At 44.3% G+C, this 21487-nt stretch overlaps 1 protein-coding gene across 1 annotated transcript in view; it reads right to left on the bottom strand.

Annotated features, from left to right (window-relative positions):
• LOC137439816 (uncharacterized) overlaps nucleotides 1–21487 on the bottom strand; it is a 165478-nt gene that overhangs the window by 11551 nt on the left and 132440 nt on the right. The window lies entirely within an intron of this gene.

A 21487-nucleotide genomic window follows, 5' to 3' on the forward strand; every position in this document is an offset into this window, starting at 1 on the left:
CACCTGCATCCGATCGCCTTGACCAGCCATGGCGCGATTTCAAAATTCGGGTTTTGCTTTAAAACAACACAAATTTCCAGCAGCTCTAAATTTTGACCAAATTTTTTTATAGATGTTTTAAAAATTTGGTTCGGGCCTCGTATCTCACTCCCCGACACCAATTGTTACGGTAATAACACAATTGGTGTCCAAAATTTGGGCTAAATAAATTTAGTCCCAGGTTCGAATCCCAACTCCTGACTACCAATTTGTTACGGTCCGCGGATTAGATGTTATTTTGACCGAGCGGTGGTGTAACCGCGGCCGAACAGTTATTCCCCGACTAAAACCCGATTCAACCCAAACGTTGGCCGTATCGCGCCACCGCTATTCAATCGGGAAAAGACTAAGACGACAAATGCAAAGAGGAAAAGGAATAAGACGAGAAAAGGGTTGAAAATACTACTAAATTTATTTACTATTTACAGGCTCAAAATAACCAAGGAGAAGGAAAGATAATAAAATAATATACAGAAGCTTTTAGAGACACAGGGAAAATACTAGCTTATCTAACAGGCTTACTTACTACCCAGGACAGAACAAACAAAGACACTGACTCACGCGGCGAATTGCAGAGTGGATTGCTGGAAGGAGGTGTGTGGCTGGAGGGGGGAGGATGGCACGGAGCTGGCTGGAGCTTGATCCCACACGGGACGTCAGGCTGGACCTCGACGGCCGCTGATGCCACCGAGCCTGTCGTGTGCGCGGAGTCACGGGTCGGAGCTGCTTGTCTCAGTAAAAGCGCATCTGCTCTGGCGACCCAGCTCTTTCTTTGGACTCAGTAAAAGCGCAACTCTCTGATGACCCAGCTCTTTCTTTGGACTCAGTAAAAGTGCAACTCTCTGACGACCCAGCTCTTGTCTCCTCCCTCCTTGTCTCAACTCCTTGGGGAACGCCCCGCCGGCGGGTTATATAGGCCCCCGCCCCTCAACCTTTGCGAACCTCCCCCAAACGCTCTTCCTCCGCCTCTCAAACCAAACCCCTCGTGCTTAGTTGGTTGTTCGGGGGCTGGCTCACTCCTCCCCTCTATGACGAGGTGGAGACACGCCTTTCTTCCCCAACCCTGCCTCGTGGCCAATGGCGGCAATTGGAGAAAACCGCCCAAAATGCAGTTGGCCATTGAGATGAAACGAAAGGGGACCTATTCTTATTTCACTTGGTACAATGGAGTATTTCAATTAATGGGAGACACAGCCTTACCCTAAGACACATAATAAGATATAAGCTACTGAACAAGGGTTTTATCGGGTCCTGCAATGTGGTGTTTATGGAATAACTACCGAGACGCCCTTTTTATCTTTACACAACTCCGGAGGCAGGAGGCGCAGAATAAACAATAATAATAATAAAACACACAATAAAAAAAAATACAGTCCTCATATCCGCAACAATATATATATATATATATATATATATATATATATATATATATATATATATATATATATATATATATATATATATATACATACATACATACATATATATATATATATATATATATATATATATATACATACATACATATATATATATATATATATATATATATATATATATATATACATACATACATATATATATATATATATATATATACATACATACATATATATATATATATATATATATACATACATACATATATATATATATATATATATACATACATACATATATATATATATATATATATATATATATATATATACATACATATATATATATATATATATATATACATACATATATATATATATATATATATATATATATATATATATATATATATATTATATATATATATATATATATATACATATACATCTTCTAATACATGAGCTGTTTCTAACCACTGATATAAATGTTTATTACCTTCTAGGAGGGGTAGAAAGCTGAAATTTTGCATAATGATGCAACTCGAAGCCAATATCCCAGATAAATCACAAAACAGTCGGAATAAGTCCGTTAACGGAAATATCCGCGAATAAAAATCGGACAGTGCAGGCTCAGTCTGCTCACTTCAGGTCATGTGAAACAAGACAATGGAGCTTGCACTGAAACTGGTTTCTAGGAGAGAAAAAAAAAAGCAACAGGTAAATTACCTTCAGACATAGACAGTGGAACATTTTTACCCTGTGCTCACGAAGTGAAAAGCAGGGTTAGGCAATCGGGTGCGTATGTGTGTGCGTGTGGCGTACGTGTATGCATGTGGCGTACATGCGTGACTGCATTTTAAAAATTAATTTTCTCAGTGAATGTTGGCCCGATTGACATGAAACTTTACCATAGGAGCGCCTCCACCTGTATAATCTTTTTTATTCATAATTATGACGTCATACATCACGTGGTACAGGCACCATCTTGGAAAATTTGAAAAACGTTTCACCTCTGTCTCCGAAACCGTTCCATAGAAAAAAATTAAACATTGCTCATTGTTCAGTACTCCCCATGGGGAATAAGATATGTTAATGATGATGTCATTGGTACCTTTGTTATGACATCATAATTCGACATGTATAACGTTCCATCCGAACAGTATGAATTTTTTTCTCTCTGCAACTGTTGGTCTGATGGACCCAACATTTTCACCATGTGGGAGCGCCTCCTCCTGTAGAATATTTTAATTGTAATGATGACGTCATAGGTCACGTGGTACAGGTACCATCATGGAAAAACCGAAAAACTTTGCAACTCTACAATCTCCAAAACTGCTCCATGGAAAAAAACTGAAACGTGGCTCATTGTAAAGAACTCCGCATGTGGAATAAGTGTTGTTAACGATTACGTCATTGGTTCGTTAATTCTGAAGCCATAAATTCGACAGAGACAACGCTTCGTCTGATCAGTTTGAAATTTCTCGAGCGCGATCTGTGCAACAATTGTATTAGAGAATATAAATGTATGATGTCTTCGCTCATGTGGTCTGGCCTGATTTTTTCATATTGGTTGAAAGAAAAAACCCTTCAAAAACAGAAGAGTTGGCTGGCACCAAGTTGACTGTGCAGGGTAAGTATTCTATGAATGCCATCTCGTTAGTTTATCTTTTGCCTTGCACATCATTGTGTTGTATTTAGTCAGGTTCACTATGTTTTTTCGTTCAAAATCATGGTAGATTAGCAAACCTATACATTTTTGGAAACGTTATTACATGGAAAATCTGAAAATCAATGTTTACATTTGCCAATTCCGACCAATTCGATTCGACCAATTCGACCAATTCGACCAATCGACCAATTCCATTCGACCAATTCGACCATTCGACCATTCGACCAATCGTTTCGATCGACCATTCGACCATTCGACCAATTCGATCGATTCGATTCGATTCGATTCATCGAATTCGATTCGATCGACCATTCGACCAATTCGATTTGCCAATCAATTTGACCGACCTTTGCTTGTGTGGAACGGACTGTGAAAACGATGCGGACTATATTATAATAATAATAATAATGCATTTATTTTATATAGCGCTTTTCAGGAAGCCCAAAGACGCTTTGACAGAGTGCAAAACATAATGCATAGCAAAACATAAAAACAATTGCAAAAAAGAAGAATCAATAGGGAAATATTCAAAGCACAAAGGAGGGAGAAGGAGAGGAGATAGTCAGGGGTTAGATGCTGTGGGTTAAATGTTGAATGCAGTGTTGAACAGGTGGGTCTTGAGTGATGTTTTGAATGTGGTGAGTGAGGAGGAGTCTCTGATGGTGTGAGGTAGCGAGTTCCAGAGGGTGGGAGCAGCGATGGAGAAGGCCCTGTCCCCCCAGGATCTAAATTTGGTCCGGATGGGGGGGAGTCAGGAGGTTGGTACCAGCAGAGCGGAGGTTGCGGGTGGGAGTGTGTCTGGAGAGGAGGTCAGCCAGGTAGGATGGGGCCAGGTTATGGAGGGCTTTGTAGGTCAAGAGGAGGATTTTGTACTGGATTCTCTGGGAGATGGGGAGCCAGTGAAGCTTGTACAGGACGGGGGTGATGTGGTCACGGGTCCGGGAATGGGTGAGTAGACGGGCAGCGGAGTTCTGAATGTATTGGAGTTTATTGGTGATTGTTGAGGGTGAACCATAAAGGAGGCTATTGCAGTAGTCCAGACGGGAAGTGATGAAGGCGTGGATGAGGGTTTCTGCAGCCACGGAGGAGAGGGATGGACGGAGACGGGCGATGTTTTTCAGGTGAAAGAAGGCTGTCTTTGTGATCTGTTTAGTGTATTTGTCGAAGGAGAGGGTTTGGTCAAAGATGATGCCAAGATTCCGGATGTGAGGGGAGGTGGATACTGGGAAACCGTCGATGTTGAGGGCAAAGTTATGGGTGGACTTGGTGAGCATTTTTGGGCCAATGATGATTATTTCAGATTTATCACAGTTAAGTTTGAGGAAGTTGATTTGAAGCCAGGATTTTATTTCAGTGATGCAGTTTGTCAGGATAGAGTGGGTGGCGGTGGAGATGGACTTGGTGGAGATGAAAAGCTGGATGTCATCGGCGAAGCAGTGGAATTGGAGACCATGACGGCGGATTAAGTGACCGAGGGGGGACAGGTAAAGGATGAAGAGGAGGGGGCCAAGAACTGAACCTTGGGGGACACCTTGGGGGAGGGGAGCAGTGGGGGATTTGCAGTTATTGATGGAGATGAACTGACGTCTGTCAGAGAGGTATGATTTAATCCAAGAGAGGGCAGTGCCGGTAATGTTAAAAGTGGTTTCAAGTCGGGTGAGGAGGATGGCGTGATCGATGGTGTCAAAGGCGGCGCTGAGGTCGAGGAGGATGAGAATGTTGAGGTTGCCAGCGTCAGAGGAGAGGAGAAGGTCGTTGGTGATTTTGAGGAGAGCAGTTTCAGTACTGTGGTAGGAGCGGAATCCGGATTGGAATGTTTCATACAGGTTATTGGCAGAGAGGTGATGTTTGAGTTGAGTGGCTACAGCGCGTTCCAAAACCTTTGACAGAAAGGGTAGGTTGGAGATGGGTCTGAAGTTATTTAGGGTGTCAGGGTTTAGTCCAGGTTTTTTCAGAATGGGGTTAACAGCAGCAATTTTGAGGGATGGTGGGACGATGCCTGTAGACAGGGAGGAGTTTATTGTTGCAATGATAAGTGGAGAGAGAGCAGGAAGGGAGGCCTTGACAAAGCTGGAGGGGATGGGGTCAAGAGTGCAGGTGGCAGTTTTCATTCCGATGAGGAGTTCAGAGAGGTCAGTAGGGGAGACTGGGGAGAATTGAGACAGGGGATGGCAGGATAAGGGGGGGGCAGGTGGTTTGAGGGGGAGCAGGTGCGGCGGTGGTCAAGCTGTTGTAGATGTTTTCAATTTTGCGTTGGAAGAATGAAAGGAAGGAGATGCAGTTGTCTATTGTGAATAACTGTGTGGTGGTGTTCAGGGGGCTGAGGAGTTTGTTTATTGTAGAGAAGAGTGCTTTTGGGTTTCCGGAGCCAGAGTGGATAATTTGAGAGTAGTAGGCGGAGCGGGCGCGGGAGAGGGCATCTTTATAGTGTTGTATGTGGTCCTTGTAGGCTTGGGAGTGAACTGTGAGACCTGTTTTATTGCGGAGTCTTTCAAGTTGGCGAGCACGAGTTTTCATCAGGCGGAGTTCAGGGGTAAACCAGGGAGCAGAATGGGTGAAAGAAACTGTTTTGGTTTTTATAGGCGCAAGTTGGTCAAGGCAGGAGGAGAGAGTGTGGTTGTAGTAGTCAGTGAGGTCAGAAGGGGTGTGGAGGTCAACGAAGGGAGAAGTGGACATTTTTTCAGAGAGGGTCGATGAGAATGAGGTAGGTGAAAGAGCGTTTAGCTTACGGAAGTTGATAGTGCGATAATGCCTTGGTGCTGGGGTGGGGATGTTGATGGTCAGAGTGATGGCTAGGTGGTCAGAGAGAGTGAGGTCGGAGCCAGAGAGATGGTGCAAAATTAGTCCAGTAGAGCAGACAAGGTCCAAAATGTGACCACGGTTATGGGTAGGAAAGTTGACATGTTGAGTGAGGTTAAAGCAGGTGAGTAAATCAGTGAAGTCAGTGGTTAGCGTGGAGTCAGTGGAGTCCATGTGGATATTGAAATCACCAAGGAGGAGGATTGAGGGGGAGAGGGAACATAGCTGGGTCAGAAAGTAGGAGAAGTCAGACAGGAATGATGGGTGTGGTTTGGGAGGGCGGTAGACAACAGCCATGACTGACTGTGTGTGACCAGAGAGTTTAAAAGCCAGGTGTTCAAATGATGGAGCAGATGAGATGGAGATGAGGTTGGTCTTGATGTCTTGTCGGTGAATAACGGCAATTCCACCACCTCGACCCTCCGAGCGTGGTTTATTGATGTAAGAATATCCATTGGGTGTGGTGAGGTTGAGCGTGTAGTAGTCCAGTGGTTGTTGCCAGGTCTCAGTGAGACAGAGAAAGTCCAGTTTATTTTCCAGGATGTAGTCGTTCAGGATGAGGCATTTGTTGTTGAGGGACCGGGTATTGAACAGGGTGAGCTTGATGTTGTTTTGTACGGCGGGTATGAATCCAGGTGATTTGGCCAGGGTTCGCAGACAGGAGGTGCGATTTTGTGCGTTGTTGTGACCAGGTGTGTTGGGACGATGAGTGGGAGTGCACTGAGCTGACCAGAGGATGGGGATGGAGTGACCTGATTGTAAATAAACAAACTTACGACCGGAGCTCATAACGTTCATATTGTCGGATACGACACACAGGACAGTGATGACGAACTCTAAATGGCATATTCTGTAATCGTGTATGTTTGATGCCATTGACTGCCTGTGTATATTTTGTCATTGACTGCCTGTGTAGATGTGAAGTTATACTGACTGCATGTGTATATATGATTTTGCTGACTGCCTGTGTATGTTTGGTGATATGAATTATTGTGACACATTTTGATGTTATTAACTGCCTGTACAAAATGATAACATGTATTTGATTATGCAACTTATCGCGAATATAAAGACAGTATTTTGCAATTCAAAACCTTTGATTCGTGTCTTACCATTCCCCATAGCACTAATTTGATACTTTCATTGGATTCCTTGTCCCTGAAAATATAGGTTTAGTATATTTTTAAAAGTTTTTAGGGTAATTAGAGGCAGAAATAGAACAAAATATGTATTTTACAGTGGCCATTTTGAAAATCCAAAATGGCCGCCATACAGGTATCTCTCCAAATGTAAACATTGATTTTTAGTTTCCTTATGCTATAACCTTTCCAAAAATGTATAGGTTTGCTAATCTACCATGATTTTGAACGAAATATAATTTATTGACATAGTGAACCTGACTAATTGGGAGTTACATCTCACGATAATTCACCAAATGTCCGTCCGTCTGTCTGTCTGTCTGTCTATTCGAAGGTACCGTAAAAACTGCTGAACCGATCTCAACGATATTTTGGGTGGATAATCCTGGGATCTCCAGGAGTAAAATAGGCTATTTAGTTTTCCGAATTTCAGCTTTGGTCTCCAGCATTCTCAGGTTTTGACTCCCGCATAACATTCGCGTTCGCATAACGTTCATTGTTCTCATTGTGACGATGTTGCTTTCCCGGGTGCCACACAAACGGCTGCACCGATCGCTGCACAGCTGCACCGATCGCTGCACAGCTGCACCGATCGCTGCACAGCTGCACCGATTGCTGCACAGCTGCACCGATCGGACTTGGTGACCTCGGACAAAGACCTTTTATAAGGACACGGGTTGAATCCCTGCTTGAGAGAATTCCAAATCGCTCCCCGCCATCACGGCCGTCTCTCCAACTTACAATCCCACGAGATATGCGGAAAGGATGACCCAAATCCAATATAAACATCATTAATCCTCATTCGTATATAAACATCATTAAAAGTAAATAATGACCCCGGCCAAAGTTCAAACACCGTTTAATCACCACATGAGAGATTTCCACATAGCTATTTGGGCGGTGAATACGCTAACAGATCGCTGTCTCCATTGATCTTGCCAAGGCCGTAACAGCTATCGGCTCAAAATCCTTTTTAACTGTTGATTTGGAAGTTTTTACAATGAAGAAAACATTAACAATGTTGTTAAAAGGTTATTTTGTGATTACTTTGTGATTGGAGTTATGTTGTTTGGAATGAAAAAAGAGATATCGAGTTCAAGTGAATACGACATGCCGTGATGGTTTCTACTTTCTGAACGTGAACTTCGCGGATCGCCATATGCAGATTCGCCACGGTCCCACATCGATGTTTCTATACGTGAACGTACCCGTTTGTTTGCGAACGGGTACGTTTTTCATGGAAGTCCTTCACGAACTTGCTGTCCATGTCTGACGTGCGACTGAAGGTGCTGCAGGAATGTGGAATTTATTGGTTTCATGCTTTAGCATTCGCCGTATCTGCATTGCCTGTTTGCTTCTGGCAAACTATATATATTGTTACGGTTCTACGCTGCCCTTCTTCCCCTTACCAAGTGGGGATTAATCCCCTTGTTCTTGCTGGGCTTAGCGGAACCGAGGCTTGATACGTCCCTTCCGGACAAACGCAGAGTAGAGTCTCAGGACCAATTCTCGCTTATACCTAATTCCCTGCGCCGCCCTGGAAGCGAGGAAGCAAACCTCGCACGAGCCACGTGTGCTTTGAGTACGCCGAGCGGATTGAGTACCACGTGGGCCGTGCAGTCTTAGTTAGTGGAACCCGATTCGAGCGGTTCTATTCGTACCACACTTAGCCAATGAAGAAACCACAGGAACTATCGAATGGAAGAAAGGAAGAACACAGGTTTAATTATTCCCACACGTATGTACAATGATCGGGGACACAGAGACACAGAGCAGCCTTAGTCAATCTTATCTTATCCCCTGGACTCGGGCTCGTCACACTCACACAGGGAATTGCAGAATGCAGATGGGTCGATGTTCAGCCAACGCGTCGACGTCGTCGTTCAGAGACGGCCCCCGTCCGGCTCTCCACGGTCCCAGCGCGTCCCGCGAAGATGGCAGCAGGCGATGGCAGGAACTCGTAGCGCGTCTCCCGAACAAAAGCAGATGATGAGGTGGAACGGCAAAGGGCGGGACTCTCAGCGCGGCTGGCGATTACACAGCCGTTTTTCCTCACTCGCACGACTTAATGCACTGTATAGCGATCGGCTTCAAACTCAACCGAGCGTCACATATTAATAGCGCGTCTTTTGGTTTCTGCGCGATGGGCTCCGCCCACGTATCTTGTACAGTTCTCGGATGCTCACAAGTCCTCTTCCTCGATCCCTCCAAGCTGGTTAGTGCGCGCAAGTTCTTTGCTCATCAGTCCTTCTCTCGCGAGTCCTTCAGCGCTAGTCCCCTGGTGCAAGTCCCTCTTACTGCTGCGTGCACATGAGTCCTCTCGAGGGCTTTGTGCAGCCGGTTTTATAGCTACGCCCCCGAACCTTCTGGCACCCTCTCGAACCTTCTCACCACACCCTGTGACACAACGCCGCCGCCACCACCTCTGAGCCCTGATTGGCGGCTCGTGCTTACCATCAGCGCTTCTGCCGCTCCGCCCCGACCCTCCTAGCCTGCCTCGAGTTAATTAGCCCAAAATGAACCAAAGTTAGCACAAAGGGGCATGAGGCTACGGACGCTGGATAGTCGGTAGAAGTAGGACCTATTCTCCTGACTCTACTCAACGCAGAACTAACAATGGAAAAGGACTAAGCTCACAAATACTAAGAGATAACTATACTATCGCGAGGCTACATGTTGCTTGTGTGACTAACTATGAGGGGGAAATTTTAACCTTTATTAAACTCACTGTACAAACTCAAAACCGCAACTATATATATATCTATATATATATATATATATATATATATATATATATATATATATATATATATATATATATATATATGTATATATATATATATATATATATATATCCAGTCGTGCCCAAAAATATTGGTGACCCTGCACTTTTTTCAAATAATGCACCATTTCTTCCAGAAAATTGTTGAAATTAAAAAATATTTTGGTATTCACATCTGTATTTCTTTGGTTTGGAGTGGAAGAAAACAAAAAAAGCTGAAACACATGATACCACACAGAAATCCTAAAATGGCCCAGACAATATCATTGGCACCTTTTAGAAGTTGTTATAAATAATTAGATTTCAAGCAGGTGATTCTCCTTTACTTTGGAATTGAACTCACCGATGGTGAGTTGCAGGTGCCTGAAATATTTTTTTAAATCACTCATTCAAACAATTTGAATAGAGAAAAGGAGTCATTCTGCTGTTTTGTGTCACTCTGTGTACTGCAATGAGCATGGAGAACAGAAAGAAAACCAGAGAATTGTCTGAGGAGGTCAGACACACGATTGTAGCCAAGCATGGACAATCTCAAGGCTACAAGTCCATCTCCAGAGAACTTGATGTTCCTGTGTCCACCATACACAATGTTATCAGGAGGTTTAAGGCCCATGACACTGTAGCCAACCTCCCTGGACGTGACCGCAAGAAAAAACTTGATCGAAGATTGCAGCGAAGGATTCTTCGAATGGTGGAGAAAGCGCCTCAATCAACTGCCAAACAGATTCAAGCTGACCTTCAGACACAACGTACGACAGTTTCAACTCATACCATCCGTCGCCAACTCAATGAAAGGGTGTTCTATGGTAGGAGGACCACACTGCTGAGAAAGACACAAAATAAAGCCTGACTGGAGTTTGTCAAAACACACCTGAACAAACCAAAATCCTTCTGGGAGACTGTCCTGTGGACAGATGAGACCAAATTAGAGCTTTTTGGTAAATCACATCATCTCTATGTTGACAGAAAACAAAATGAAGCCTTCAAAGAAAAGAACACTTTCCCTACAGTCAAACACGGAGGAGGTTCATTGATGGTTTGGGGTTGCTGTGCTGCCTCTGGCACTGGGTGCCTTGAATGTGTGCATGGTATCATGAAATCAGGAGATTACCAAGGTATTTTTGAGTGCAATGTTGAACCCAGTGTCAGAAAGCTGGGTCTCTGTCAAATGTCATGGGTCTTGCAGCAGGACAATGACCCCAAACACACTTCAAAAAGCACCCAGGAATGGTTCAAGACAAAACGCTGGACTGTTCTGAAGTGGTAAGTAATAAGTCCAGATCTAAATTCGATTGAACACCTGTGGGGAGATCTGAAAACAGCAGTTGGGAAAGGCACCCTTCAAATTTGGGAGAACTGGAGCAGTTTGCACAAGAAGAGTGGGCCAAACTGCCAGTAGAGAGGTGTAGGAAGCTCATTCATGGCTATAGGAAGTGCTTGACTGCAATTATTTTGTCCAATGTCTGTGCTACCAAATATTAAGTCTAGTGTGTCAATAATTTTGTCAATGCCATTTCTTTTTATTTTCTGATTTAAAGGATATATTAAGTTCTGAACAAAAGCAAAGGTTCTGTAATATTAACAGTGAAATAAAGAATTGTGGAGACCAAATACTTTTGTCAATTTCAACTTATTTTTAGAGAAAATTGTTAGTTATTTGAAAGAAGTGCAAAGGTGCCAATATTTTTGGCCACGACTGTATATATACTGAAACGCAAAAGAAACTTACCACCTTTGAAACCTTTAAATATCAACAATAACACTGCGTGTAGTAAATGTGTGAACTTATTTGTGGACAATAGTGTCCTCACTGTCAGACAAAACGGTCACGGATGGTCACTTGAACCTTCAATGGTCACTTCATAGCACAGCTGTTGAACAGCCGTTTTGACTGTCAGTGATTAGCCAAGGGGTACGGGATGATTTTAATGAGCTGCACGTGATGTCTTGATTTTGGCTTTAAAAAGGCCAGTGCAAAATGGGCATTTCAATCAACATGCCACGATTGTCAAGGGATCAACGGCAGCGTGCCCTGGGCATGCTGCAAGGCGGACTGAGCTACCGTGAGGTGGCACATCGCCTTGGCTGTTCACACCAGACGATATCGGCCCTGGTGGACAGAGACACCCTCCACAACTCTGCAGATGACAGACCTCGATCAGGGAGGCCAAGAGTCACCACTGCAAGGCAGGACAGGCAGATGGTCCGAAGTCACCTGCGGGATCGATTCCGTCCAGCATCCCACACTGCGGCAGAAACTCTGGGGCGTGCAAACCCACGGATCTCCAATGATACTGCACTAAGACGACTGCATGACTATGTTCTGACTGCCAGAAGACCATACAGAGGCCCCGTGATGACGGCTGCCCATCGCCGCAACCGACAGAGATGGTGCCAGCAGCATCAGCCTGTCCTGCCTTGCAGTGGTGACTCTTGGCCTCCCTGATCGAGGTCTGTCATCTGCAGAGTTGTGGAGGGTGTCTCTGTCCACCAGGGCCGATATCGTCTGGTGTGAACAGCCAAGGCGACGTGCCACCTCACGGTAGCTCAGTCAGCCTTGCAGCATGCCCAGGGCACGCTGCCGTTGATCCCTTGACAATCGTGGCATGTTGATTGAAATGCCCATTTTGCACTGGCCTTTTTAAAGCCAATATCAAGACATCACGTGCAGCTCATTAAAATCATCCCGTACCCCTTGGCTAATCACTGACAGTCAAAACGGCTGTTCAACAGCTGTGCTATGAAGTGACCATTGAAGGTTCAAGTGACCATCCGTGACCGTTTTGTCTGACAGTGAGGACACTATTGTCCACAAATAAGTTCACACATTTACTACACGCAGTGTTATTGTTGATATTTAAAGGTTTCAAAGGTGGTAAGTTTCTTTTGCGTTTCAGTATATTTACATATATATATATATGGTCTAGTGCTGGGCCGATATCAGAGCCGGAAATCGGAGCAGGCAGATATCAGCTATTTTTCGGTAATCTGCATCGGCAGATTGGAGACAGTGTGGATTTCCGATGACCGATTACAGTTGTACTGTACTATATACAACTCACAAATCTGAGTGGCTTTCACCCTTGTTTAGAGCTAACTTCAATACACAAATTTAAAAAAACAACGTTGTACTGGTATTATTGACGTTTCAAGGAGATGTGTATAAACAATATTCTTTATAAACAGCTCGCAATCGTCATGTGACGGGTAGAAACATTTGTGGATTTGGTTCGGTAATTAATAAAACATGTTAATAGGGCGAATAGCTGGAAAATGGATAGTTATCAAATTTATTTTGCTTTGAAACTCACAAAGAGAAACACCATACCTTTCAAATTATACCCGATTCATGTAAAACAACCTATTGCTTTCGAAACGGCCGTGAGTACAAAGAAAAACGCAATCACTCCTACTGTGCCATACTTCCTGACTTCCTGGCAGAGTACGTCTTGAAGTCGTACGTTCCAGTCATGCATCAAAGTGTCTGTTAAATTAATTTTTTTCACATTTTAAAGGTGGACTGACAGTATTCTGGGTCCCCAAGCAAAATGGGGCACATTGTACATGTACGATTAATGCTTCATTCGTTAGACCATATGCTGTGGTGTGCTCCCACAAGATATCATGTGATCTCAAGATCTCAAGGCACATGGCATTGACAAAATACAGAACCAAACACACATTGAGCTCTACTGTTCCTCCTTAATTTTTATTACTTTATTTTTAACCTCTTCCACTTCATCTGTTACCCTCGTTATTTCCCAGTGCACCCCTACTAGTTCCCCCTCTAGCACCACGTTATCTGTTTCCATTTCACGTTCCATCATGTTTGTGTTCACTTATCGCCCATTCCTTTACCGCCATTACTTTGCCCATCTCTTTCATCGACTTTGTCACCTTATGTTACATGCTCCTCCCCAAACCCCCTGGTCACGGTGTACCTCCGAGCCCCGAGATGAGTCACGGCAGAAAAATGTGTTATTCTGTATGTCAAAGATCAATGGTGAAGCCACACCAATTGTTACCAAAATACAAATAGTGTATTAAGATCACACAAGAATAACAGTACAACAATAATAGTAATCAAAAGTACATTCAATATATATCCTATGATGGTACCATCAGTTTCGTAATATATAACTCACTGTGCCCCAAGTGAGTGAAACACGAACATTCCCAATGTCTCTTTCCCGGCTTCAAACCAAAGTTGATTCCGGTTTCAAGCCAAAGTCGATCCCGGCTTCAAGCCAAAGTCGATCTGCTCCAGCGATCGTCAGAACGATGTCTAATCGACCAGAATCCCGTTCAGATGACCGTCACAGTCACGCGGCCAAAGCTGCACAAAGGCGCCCTCAAGGCGACTGGGAAATCCAAAGGCGCCCTCCAGGCGACTGGGAAATCACACCCTCGGGTATGGACGTTTCACGGCTCCAAATCAGCGAACCGCAGATTTACCTTCAAAATCCAAGTTGCACACACACACACACCAGATAAACGTCTGAATGTGGTGAAAACGGCTGAAGTGAAGCAAAGACCTTGCGCGATGCATAAGGTGCGCGAGTCAAAATGGCCGACGGCCCATTCTCGAGGCGTAATGGCACGACGATGATTCTCCTCGGAATCCACCACAAAACCTGACACGCAGGTTGATCCGTCACAGCGATAACAACTCTGTCGCAGGGATCCCTTTCCCGGGAACCCCAAAAGTTCGCTAGTGACCTCCGTTCGCTCGCGTTGGCTCAAAACCTCAATGCCGCTCGGCTTCTTCTTGTCCGACTCACTCACTCCGCCTTCTTTTCTCCACTTCCTCTTCATCGTCGTCTGGTTCCCGATCCGGTTTCCTGTTTCTTTTAAAACATTAATTTTTTACCTTTTGAAAATAGTAATATCTATTTCCCTTAAACGACAACAATAATAGTACATGGAATCAAAAATGTTTACAGGGATGAAAAGCACAACAACGGAAGTGACGAATCCGTAACACCTTATCATACCGTGTTCCACATTCCCTCTGTATGCCTGTCCCTCTTGGTTTCCCTCTGGACATCTTATAATTATTTTATTATGTCGATATTTTTCTTCATCTGTTTGTTTAATTCATTCTGCCTTACCGTGAGCCCTTCCACTTCCTTCTTTACATTCCCAATCTCTCACATCAGTCTGGCCTCGCTCTCCTTCAATTCTTTCCGAATGAATACGGACACCAAACCTACACCCCCTTATCTCTTCCTGAACAGCCGCCATTTCCTTGCTCATCGCTTCGCCCATCTCCTGTTTGATTTCGCCACTCTTTGCATCCATTCTAGTGCCCATCACTTGCATTTTGCAGCTCATTCTTTCACTCGTCAACTTCATTTGTGCTGAACTAGGCTATAAAGAGCCCCATATCAAGGGGTGATGGCGCACTGTCTTGTGGCACTAGCATGGTTGCCACATTTTCCCAGAAATATTAAAATTCTTAAACGTGGCATTTTCCTTGTTTTGGTTCTTCTTACACTAAACTTGTGAAATCACCAGGTGAGTAGGCCCAACGAGTGCGGTGATAGCACCATTTATAACACTAAGTCAACAGTCGATTGATTTAATTAATTAATTAATAATTGTTCGGAACGGTATCCCTTTGTAACCCAGGGACTCACACGGCCAGCCAATTATGAAACGCTTCATTGTATATCCTCAATAACTCATCGAAGCACACTTCCTTCCTTCCATGTAAATGCTGCTTCATTAGAATGAAGATTACCACACAAGGTACCTCATTGTTTGTTTAAAAATTACAGAATGCTGTGTCGTTCGATGAACCAATCGATTAGAGATGGGATTTTAAAAAAAGTAACGATTCACAGCCACTCAATAACCTCAATATGTCAATGGTGGCATGGCACTGATCCAGCATGATATACACTTCATGTCTGCAACATGATGTCATTATTTAATTACTTTATAATCGGAATCAGTTTTATAATCGGCAGATTTTTTGTTTTAATCGGTTATTGGATAGAGTCAAATTTCCTAATCAGCCCAGAACTAATCATAATGTAGGAATGTGAAACAGGAATGTGGGATTTATTGGTTCATGGTTTAGCATTCACCGTTTCCACATTGTTTGTTTGCTTTTGGCTCCCCACCCATGCACCAGTTCACTAATGATCTAATATTAGATCCACTAGTTCACTAATGACCTCTGTGTCTACTGTCCCAAACGAGCAGATCACAGACGGGATGAGGTGCATTGCCTGTGTGTCCCAGTTAAGTGGGTCTGTAGTTCTACGAGCAGGTTATAAGTCATTGGCCGGAGCCAGCAGCGATATAAGTATCATTGGGGAAGAGGCACCAGATGTGGCGTCGCACGATGGTACTGGGGGCAACTCAGTTTCCAGGGCCGGAAAAAATGATAGCTGGGACTCTGAAGGTTGCGCACAACTTGAAGCTGTAGCATGTGGCTCGTTTGAATTATTTTTGGCGTTTTTGTCCAAAGAGGAAGCTCATGGCCTGCAATATGTAGAAATGAATGCACGTCTTACTTTGAGTCTGATCGGCCAGATCCGGATTTGTATCCCATTGATAGGCCGGATCTGGATTCGGACCTGAACCAAAAGCTAATCCACTTGGTCTTGTCACTTAACCAACTCATTCACCAAGTTTTGTCATAAGTCGTTCACAGCTTTTGGAAATATCATGATAATATCATTTTTGGCCCCATCTCTCAATTTTGAAGAATCACTTTAAAATTAAAAAAATTCTCGAATCTGGATCTGGATTCGGATCTTCACCAAAATCGAAACACTTTGTCATTTGCACACACACAACTCCACCCAAGTTTCAACCGTAATCCGTCCAAAACTCTTTGAAATATCATGTTATGTATCGTTTTTGCCAGATCGCACTCCATAGTGAAGAATCACTTTAAAATTCTCGTATCCAGATCGGGATTTGGATCTTCACCAAAATCAAATCAATTCTTCTTTGGCACACACAACCCCTTCACCAAATTAAATTCAAATCCATCAATAACGTTTTGAGATATCCTCCACACAAACAAACTGACAGGGTTGAAAGCCTTACCTCCTCCATTGCAGATGGTGGAAGTAAATATGGTAGCGGTGGAGGGAGGGTGAGGTGTTGGATTGAGTGTGGATGTTCACGCGCACCCAGTGAACCCCCCCTGGATTCGCCCCTGGTATGGTGGGAAATTCAAAATCATAATTGCATTCACTCAATTCCAAACAGCATCATTCCAATCATAAATTGATACAATAACAAAATACTGTGTTAAATGTCGATTGTATTGAGATATTATCAAACCAGCTCATTATCGTCATGTGTTCACTTTTGGACAACATCCGCTGGGACCCCAAAACATTCCGCAGAAGGTTTGGCGGGGCTAGCCCCAAAACTGAGGGAGTAGTTTGGGGACAGACAGACACTCCTATTTTATTATATTTATATATAAATTGTTACGGACACGGTTAAAGATGTTATTTTGACCGAGCGGTGGTATTACCACGACCGAACAGTGCTTCCTTGATTAATACCCGATTTGCCCCAAACTTTGGCCGGATCGCGCCACCGCTATTCAATCGGGAAAACTCTAAAGCGACCGAATACAAAGAGGAAGAAGACGTACAGAAGAGTAATTGGATTTATTATTTACACATATAATCAAGAAGAAAGCAGTCACGTTTATTTACAGACGAGATTAGATACACAGTGCAACGCTAGCTTACCTACAGTCTTAATTAACCCAGGGACAGAACAAACAAGGACAGACTCACGCGGGGAATGATGATAGGACTGGCGGGAGATGGATGGCTGGCCGGATAGGGAGGTCCAACTGGTCCTGCAGCCGATCGACTCGTGGGCAGCCGCCGCTCCTTCGCGGCCCTGCTCCAAACTGCCGTCCAGGCCTCACGCTGCTGTGGCTGCAGTTTCGGTGGCTCCAGCCGCAGCAAATGCAGTTGCGGTGGCTCGAGCTGCAGTTCAACTCTGGACTTCTTGGTTGGACTCAACTCCTTGGACTCCCTCTCGTCTCTCGGTAAAGGCTCATCTCTTTTGGACCTCCTCTCGTGTCTCTGTCAAAGCTCATCTCTTTGGACCTCCTCTCGTCTCCCTGTAATGGTTCATCTCCCTTTGGGACACGCCCTGCCTGCGGGTTATATAGGCCCCGGCCCTCAACCTTCGCGAACCTCCTCGATGTTTCTCTCCACACCCTCTCCAAGTCCAACCCCTTGTTCGTGGTTGGTTGAGTGGGGCTGACTCACTCCTCCCCTCTATGATGAGGTGGGGACCCGCCTTTCTTCCCCAACCCTGCCTCGTGGTCAATGGCGGATGAAGAGAAAACCGCCCAAAATGCAGTTGGCAATGCGAATGGCAATTGACGAAAAGGGGGAATGGAGGTTTTGGGAATGGGAATGAAGGGAATCTATCTCTTTCACTGGTGCAATGGAGTATTTCAATTAATGGGAGACACAGCCTTACCCTAAAACACATAATAAGATATAACTATTGAACAGGGGTATTCTATGATTGGCTGTAGTGTGGATGCTTTATGGACTAATTATGGGACGCCCTTTGACCTTTACACAGCTCCGGAGGCAGGAGGCGCAGAATAAACAATAATAATAATACACACAATCAAAAAAATACAGTCCTCATATCCGCAACAATATATATATATATATACATATATATATATATATATATATATACGTATATATATATATATATATATATACGTATATATATATATATATATATATATACGTATATATATATATATATATATATATACGTATATATATATATATATATATATATATACGTATATATATATATATATATATATATATGTATACGTATATATATATATATATATATATATATGTATATGTATATATATATATATATATATATATGTATATATATATATATATATATATATATATATATATATATGTATATATATATATATATATATTGTTACAGACACGACTTTGATGTTAAGGTGGGCCGAGCGGAATGGCCGTCGTATCCGTACAAGTTACCCGATTGTGCCCGAACGTTGACTAGCCGCGCTATGCTGGCTCAATAAGAAAAAGAAGACACCCGGCTGGATTACAATCACACAATACGACACCAACGTTTCGATTCTCAAGTATATTCGTACGGAAAAGGTTAGATTACAGGGGCTAGAGGTATATTACAGGAAGACAGGCACTTAGACACACTCTTATATTAACCCCGGACAGACGACAGACACACGGGACAAAATGCTGACTCACACGGGGGTTGATGAAAAGGACAGCGGGTATCGATGGCTCAAGGTGCACTCCTGGCTCAAGGCAGAATCGACTCGGTCCGGTCCAGAGATGCGGGGAGGTATCGTCGCGCTGGGGGTGGCGGTGGCTTCTCTCTCCAGTCTCCAAGCTGAGGCGCATCTCACGTCACATCCGGCGCGGGGCCGCGTATATCCGGCGGGGAGTGACACGCCCTCGGCTCGTTAGCTCCGCCTCGTGGAATCGGCACGTTGCTTCTCATTGGGTGCGTGCGGGGGGGGTTACTGGCTCCGCCCCTGACGAGGAGCTGACAGCCAGCCCCTTCGGGGTAACCCCGTGGAGCGCATGGTCTGGAGCTAATCGAGCCGGTGTGAGGACGCATCCTCCCCCGCTCCGCCGCCATCTCCTCTGTTGTTGTTGTAATTGTTGTTGTAGTTGTTGTTGTAATTGTTGTTGTAGTTGTTGTTATTGTTGTTGTAGTTGTTGTTATTGTTGTTGTTTGGGGAAGAAGATGGGAGGAGGTATGGGAAAGGTCCTAAACTCACTACTGGTGCCATATAATCACATTCTGGTGCAACGAAGAGTCATAATTAATGGAAACGAGGCCTTAACTGACATAGATTAAGAATAACTAGGAAGATGTCCGAAAGTTGTCTACGTGTGGTGCGGTGGACCTGGGCACGACATTTAATGGGGGAAGAAGGGGAAGGTCGGCTCTACTGATTGTTATTTACATGCAATGGGACTAGGGAATGGGGGATTGGGGAAAGTTGGGGAGTATTGGAGAAAATAGGGGAATATTTACAAGCGGATATGGAGGCCAAATTCCATATTCGCAACATTGCACCCTTCTCTACCCTCGGGGCGTCCCGACCCGATAAATTTTTACCTACTTTAGTGTGGCACGCAATGTAGTTCCCTCTACTATTAACTCTACCCTGAGTGCGACAGTTTTACAGATATTCACAAATGAGTAAATATGTCCCCCTGCGACGTTGCACCCTTCTCCTCACAGAAACACACCCACAGGATAACCGAATCCGGAAAGAATTCGCAAACTAAACATACAGCCGTTAGGGAGCATTATTTACAAGACTACGCTGCTATTTACACTACGATCCAGGACCTGTCTTTGGAGGAACACATGCAGATGTTATGCATAGAGAGAGCGCGCTTGCCAGCATCGATACACCAACCCACGAGTGCTCTGTGGCCGACGGCCTTTAATAACGTGCAGAGCACCCTTCCCGAGCATCAACAGCACCCCCCCCACCACCAATCGGTGCAGTCACCATTGTTCATTGGAATAAAAATAAATTCGACAACCCCTAACCCTGCAGGTGTCTCTTGCTCTTCTTGTGGTGCACTTGGTGGTGTTAACTATTAGTGGTTCACCTGTATGGCATAGGTGCCACGTTGATCCATAGGTCCATCCCCGGGTGGTGCTTGGCCGCAAACGAACTGCGGTCCATTGTGGGTGGCCACAAACATTGCGGTCCATATGGTGTATCGATCCCGGCAGCAAACAGCGAAAGTGCAGGCCCACAACCGCGCAGCCAGCACCTCTCTCTTCTCTCTCTCTACCCCAAAGCCAGATCCTCGGAGGTGGGAGACAAAAGAAGAAACAAGTGAGTAAGGTGGTAAGGGCGCAAAAGTGCACGCAATGTAAGGTGATGCACACTGGGGGCACATGGGAACCAGGTGAGACAGGTACGTTCCTATCGTACGCCCCCCCCCCCCACCAGGTAACCTACATGGCCCCTCCCTTACCCCTTACTGTATCCACAAAACACAACACTACCCATAAACATCTACTTTACAAATCGACAAACATCCCTACTGTCTTCCCCGTTCCTCCCATAAACCAAATTCGTCTTCTCTCCCTCCTAACCAATCAAATTTGCCATTTTCAACTCTCATCAAAATTTGCCATTTTCAACTCAACATCAAAATTTGCCATTACCAATTCATCATCAGTCCCTCCTAGGGAGGGAGAGATGGAATCACCCCAATGTCTCATCCACGTCGTGATGCGTCTCACAAATCCTCACAGCAATCTCATTTCCTGCAACAAAACAAAGAAAACACAGGTGTGGAGTCATCATCATCACCACAGGTAAGTGGCTGCGTATGGTGCGACAGGTTCATCAATCCTAACTATCTCCTAAATGACTTTAACAACTTTACACTACCCGGGGTCTCTCTCCGGCCAAACCATTGGCCCTCTTACACTATGGGTTCTAAAAACCAATTCCCATTGGCCAAACTGTGGTGCTCTTCAATTTGGGGTCTCACTCCCCCGATTCATCTCCCGGTGCCCTCGCACAATTTCTGGGCTGCGGCGTGTACCTCTCCCAGTGGGTCTACCCACCTGCACACCTCCACCACTGCAGTTGCCTCCGAGC

This window comes from Myxine glutinosa, chromosome 14 (genome assembly GCF_964187855.1).
Source record: "Myxine glutinosa chromosome 14, kmMyxGlut1.1, whole genome shotgun sequence".
Classification (NCBI taxonomy): domain Eukaryota; kingdom Metazoa; phylum Chordata; class Myxini; order Myxiniformes; family Myxinidae; genus Myxine; species Myxine glutinosa.